Here is a 6,000-nt window from a genome sequence, read left to right as displayed (position 1 = left end):
CACATCATCTGGATGGAAAAGAATGAGGTGTTACTCACTGACAGCCAATTAAGAGGTCTTTGTCTGAAAATTCCACAGAAGAGCTGGCAAGGGGGGTTGAAATCTATCTTGTGATGTAGTTGCAGAGGCAATGGCAGCTTTTCTTCAAAACAAAATGTATTTAATTGGAAACCTTCATGCCATATACCATTCTTAACATATTTTTTCCTATTAACAATCCAGAGCTCTGGTTCATACAGATCTTTCTGATGATTCTAATTTAAACATTCAAAAAAGATCATTATAAAGAAATATAATCTGTAATATCTACCTTTGTTCAAGGGAAATTATACATAAATCACCCAAGTAGGAGAAATATAAAAACCCTATATCGATAGGTAATACAAAGCAGAAAAAGAGAAAGTGGGCATTTGGATTTTTCTATGCCCTCTTAATTCTACAAATAACTCATTTGCCCCAATTAACGATCACAAATGAAATGACTGCTAATTGCTTTACTAAAATGACTTTGTTAAATTTTCCCACACCATTCCTTTAACACAAAACCTAAACACTAAATAAGGATTCTAATAATACATTCTCATTGATGAGAACATGAAGGATCTGTCTATAACAGTTTCATAAAGAATATAATCAGGGTTAAGTAAATAAGGGGGAAAAATCATACAGACTGAAGAAGCAACAAAAATTAAAAAAAAAAAAGAATGTGAAAGAAAAGAAATAAACAATGAGGCTTCCAAAAATCTACAGTGTGGGTTTTTTACTATCTACTTCCCAAATGGGTTAAAATACATCCCTTCCAATAAGGAATAGCCAATTATGTAAATCTGTACTCTTCACACAGAACACTAACTGAGGCCGGGAGGAAGAATGAGCAGATGGAGAGACCCTTGGGAGAGCTGGTGTAAATAAAACCTCCTGAGGCAGAAAGAATCCGTTCACTCAAGGGAAAAATCCAAGCTTTTTCAAACTGAAACAATTTTCTCTTTGTGCACTTAGCTATTTAAAGAGTGCAATACAAATGTGCAATAATGAGTTGGATCCATCATGATATTCAACCTTCCAAGGCAACGTCCAGGTCTGCTGTTAATAAGTTGTTATGGTTGATCATTTTGTAGAAAAGAAGATTCGCCTTTCAGAGGGCCATTTTTTATCAACTGTGTTCATCTCTGAATTCACTGTTCAAACTCACTTCAAAGCTCATCATAGGCAAGAGATCTCAGGCATTTTCTCACGGGCCTCACCAAGCACAGCAGTTGGCAGAAACACAGTGATGCTCATTTGGACGTGATCACGATGGTGGTCATGTATCTCACTGCTAATATTCACAACATCATTACGGAATGGGAGGAAGAAAAAGGTGGGTGGAATTTTATCTAACATACTATTTTTTCATGGACAGCTTTTATTCTGTATTTTTTTTTCCTTTGCCTTGTCTCTGCCCTTTGTCTCTTTATCCTGTACAAACTCTCCATTACCTCTTCATCTCACCTCTCATGAACCAATTAAGCAACCTGGTGGATATTCTTCCCTACATTTCTTCTTGGTCGCTGAGACTAATGAAGGGAGAACTTGCCTTGTCAGAAATAACTGTGGCACAGGAATAGACAAGCAAGTTAGTGGAATAAAAGAGAGGGAAGAGGGGCTCCTGGGTGGCTCAGTTGGTTGAGCATCCGACTCTTGGTTTTGGTTCAGGTGATGATCCCAGGGTTGTGGGAACAAGCCCACAATAGGCTCCATGCTGAGCATGGAGGCTTCTTGGGAATCTCTCCCGCCCTTCCCCACTCTGTCTGTCTGTCTCTCTCTCTCAAAATAAATGAAAAACCATTTTTTTAAAAAAGGGGTGAAGAGACATAAAACCTAATATAAATTGGAGCTTAATATAGGACAAAGGTGATATTTCATTCAGTGGAAAGAGGTCATTTATTTCATGAATGGAGCTTGAACAACTGGTTGTCCATCCGTAAAAAAAATTAAGGTGGACCCTTAGTTCACACCAAATGCAGAAACAAATTCCAGATGGATTAAAGACTTAGGTATAAACATTAAAACAATCAAAGCCTTTCAAAATGCTTCATGTACAATCCTAGAGGCAGGAGAGAATGCTCTACCAATTCTGGGAGCCCAGACACACTAAGAAATTACGGAGCTATCTAAATATTCAAAATTAAAAATTTTGTTGGGAAAAAAGACCACATTGGCAAAAAAATATTTACAACAAACCCAACAGGTAAATGATTCATATTTTCATTACACAAATAGGTCTTATAAATTAACAACAACAACAACAACAAAAGCAAACAACCCAATAGATGCTGGGGTAAAATACATAAAGATTCCTCTGAAAGCAGAATACCAAAAAGCATTCAACCCTGTTAAGGCCACAATGAGGTAATTTACAGCCATCAGATTGTCAAAAAGAAAGAGTGAGAATGCCTATTTTTGGCAGAGATCCAGGAAAAATTCTACTATATTGCTTTTAGAAATGTGAATTGTTAGAGTTTTCTTTTTTTTGTTGTTGTTGGAAAGCAATCTGCAATATTCATCAATTTAAAAATACATGTACTGTAATCCACACAATTCCACTGCTACGAATTTATTCTACAGAAAGAATGGCACTAAGATATAAAAGGATATATTTACAAAGTATTTGAATGAAGGATTATGCCAGTGAGAAAAAACAGAAATAAAGGGAATGTTTATCAAAAGAGGAATTCTTGAAAGTATCATTACATTCATAAAATATATTTCACAGCATTTAAAGGAACACATTAGAGATATGCTCGTTAATTTGAAGGTGTTTCTCCAGTGTGGTTCAGTAAGGAAATCAAGATTCAGAGAAGCTTATGCGATATGACCTTTTCATTTTTAATGAGAAAAAATAATATTGTGTATGGTTATGTTTTTTTTTTCTTTTTAAAAATAACACCTCTGACATAATTCACTGTCTCATCGGGTACAATTTAGCATGTCATTTATTTTTATATTCATTTTAAACTGCCTTAGAAACCTACCAAAGGAAGCCTAGAGCACAGACTGTCTACCCAAGCTGAGGACAGACACACAGAAGGATCAGGAGCTTCTTGAAGCATAGGCATAGTTGAAAGATTAAACACTAAACATCCCTGGTTTCTGGTGCCAAGTAGAAGCATTCTTGGTAAAGAAAGTCAAGGAACAGTAGAGTCAAAATATATTTCACGTAGAGTTTCTTGGTGCTTAATAACTTAAATGAAACTCTTTCCTGATTATTATCCCGTTACCAGAGCACACATTATTACAAAACCATGGCTAAGAATATGATTGACAACTCACTCTAGAAAGATTTTCTACCTCCTGGCATCCTCTTCTTCCCCTCACAGCTCCACTACAGATGGACACATGCATTTAAAGGTAAGAACAGATGACAGTGACACACAGCTCCGTTCCAGGGAACATGGATATCACCCTGCAGGAGATGTGCACTGTGGCAGTCCTGGCCACTTAAGGTTTAAATACTGAAAATACCTCAGAAAATATTAAACTGATGATTTTTACTTTCTCTTTGAATGCATACTCTGTGGCATTTTCTTATCTCGGAGGTCAAGGGCGGGAATTTCATTTTTGGGGGAGATTTTAGGCTTCATGGAAAGAGAGGCTTTGCTAAATTCCTCTATGCACTCTTTAGCACATTAAAAGCAATCCTGGAAGGCCCAGCTAATTGACTTCTGTGGGATTCTGGAGATGATACCCCAAGTGCTCTTGTTGAAGGCTTACCTAGAGTACAGAGGAAGAAGGAGGTGAAGGAAAATCCCATCCCTTCATCGTTTTCCTGAAGAAAATCAAGGGACACCAAGGCAGGAAGGCACATCAAGTGGACATGTGTTTCCTGACTGTCCCTCTCTGGGTTTTTGTCCCAAGGGTGGGAGACCTGAGAAGGACCCTAGAAGTCAAGGTGCTGCCTCTCAGGCTGCCAGACACCCATCTGGGCTGGACCCCAACAAGATAGGGCATCACAGGCAATGAAGAATCCTTGAGCGTTGTGCTCAAGCTGATCTCACTCCCTAGGTGGCCCACAGGCTAAGTGGGAGAGAGTGGGCCCAGCACTTCATGGAGCAAGGCTAGGCGACCCTGAAAAGACAGGGAAGGCTGACACAGGAGGGCGATGGTCTGCAGCCGCTGAGTGCTACCAAGAGGCCGAATCCACAAGGAGGAGGTGGCCGAGGCCCCGTCCTAAGCCACACACTTACTGGCTGCACATATGGAGCCGGTACAGACACCACCACTCAGGGGGTCAGGGGACAGTGCCTGGGAGAGAGGTGCTAGCAGCCAGCCCAGGGCTGGCTCTGTGCTGGGCTCTTTGCTGACAGCTCTGTGCCTAAAGCCTGCATTGGATTCTGTGTCTCTCTCTTTCTCTCTCTCTGCCCCTCCCACAACTCGTGCTCTTTCTCTCAATAATAAATAAATAAATAAATAAGTAAACAAAAACAAACATTAAAAAAAAAAATTCCTAAAGAGACTTATGCTCCTGCAAAGAGGACTGAAACAATTGGGATCAAAGTAAACCATTAAACTGCAGCGGGCATGTAGTTCATTTCGGTTTCCCTGCTAAACAGCCAGTGACAGCACATAGAAACGCTCCTAAATCACACACAAAAGGAGCTCATTTCCTCTGTGAAACCAGGCAGTGGTACAAGGGAAAAGCTCTTGGCTGGCACACTGTTGGTGCATTCACTCTCACTCTCTCCTGTGCCGCTGGCCGACACGACATCACCCCCGTGGGCCTCGGGGACCTCCGCCCGCAAGGCTCTGCTCCCTGGCCTGCTTCCCTCAAGCACAGGACTGTCAAGCACACGGCAGAGAAGCGGCTCCAGGGCTCCCAACACATCTGAAAATGTGAAAAATACAATGTGAACTATTGTCGACAGGCACATTCTTCTTCTCAGCCCCCTCCCCAGAGAAATGCAGGTATGGAAAAAGACACTTGTAAAAAAGTATACCAGCAGCTAGTTATGAGCCTCCAGCTGAAAACAGCATGTGAGTAAACCTCCTCTCCCTGCCCTTTCACTTTGCCTTTTCTAGCCTGTTTTCACTTCTCCTTGGTTAGGGGTTGGATCTTGGCTAAACCAAGATGTTCCGATTCTTTTCTTCTTCTTTTCAAACCACAGTAACACACACAGGAGCCAAACCCCTTAAGTAAAGGATAATTTATGACAGAGCAGCTAGCGTTTTAAAGAAAATTGGTTTGGGGATGCAAAGGGGGGTGTGTGTAGAAAAGCCAGGAGGTCAGAAGTTGATTCCTGAGTAAGGTACGCCGTGGCCTCCTCCCCAGGGCTGGAGGGCTGGGATTATCACATTACAACGGGGGCCTATGCCAAGGCCAGTAACAATGCCACCCGGATTCTATTCATTCCCTCTATGGTCTCCACTGAGCCCGCAGAGCAGTGAAGCTCCCTGCTCTAAGGACACAGGCCCTGCAGAAGGGCTTGTTTTTCACTGAGAGAGTTACTGAAATGTAAGAGGCTCGGTGGCCTCAGCGAAGAGAGGCCATGTTGCTTGGATATGTGATCCTTAAGCACATCACATGCTTCAAGCGAAGGCAACACGACCCACCAACAGAAGCTCTAAGTGGTGCTTAGCAAGACAAGGTCCAACCAGCACAATACAAAAGGATGACTCATGAAAGACTACATGCATGCCGGGCATGTCCCCTCCACTCAGAAATCATACACAGAAGCTGCAGATTGTGACGCCAAATTCCAGTCCAAGGTTACCCTGTTTGAGGCCCACGTGGCTGACCCAAACGTGAATAACTCAGAGCAGGCCTGCAACTTCTGTTAGTGGGACAAAAATGATACTAGTTGGCAAGAGCTTCTGCGGTGGGGTCTTCCAGATCCATGTGATGGGCATCACTGGAAGCAAAGGATGAGCCAAGACTGGCAAAAAGTGTTTCTGTTTTTTCTATCACAGGGAAAATTTCAGCTTCTGTATAGAAACCAAGACGGTTAAGTAAAAGCCCTCTGG

Source organism: Panthera uncia, assembly GCF_023721935.1.
Source record: "Panthera uncia isolate 11264 chromosome A1 unlocalized genomic scaffold, Puncia_PCG_1.0 HiC_scaffold_17, whole genome shotgun sequence".
Classification (NCBI taxonomy): Eukaryota; Metazoa; Chordata; class Mammalia; order Carnivora; family Felidae; genus Panthera; species Panthera uncia.
This window is presented reverse-complemented; position numbering follows the sequence as displayed.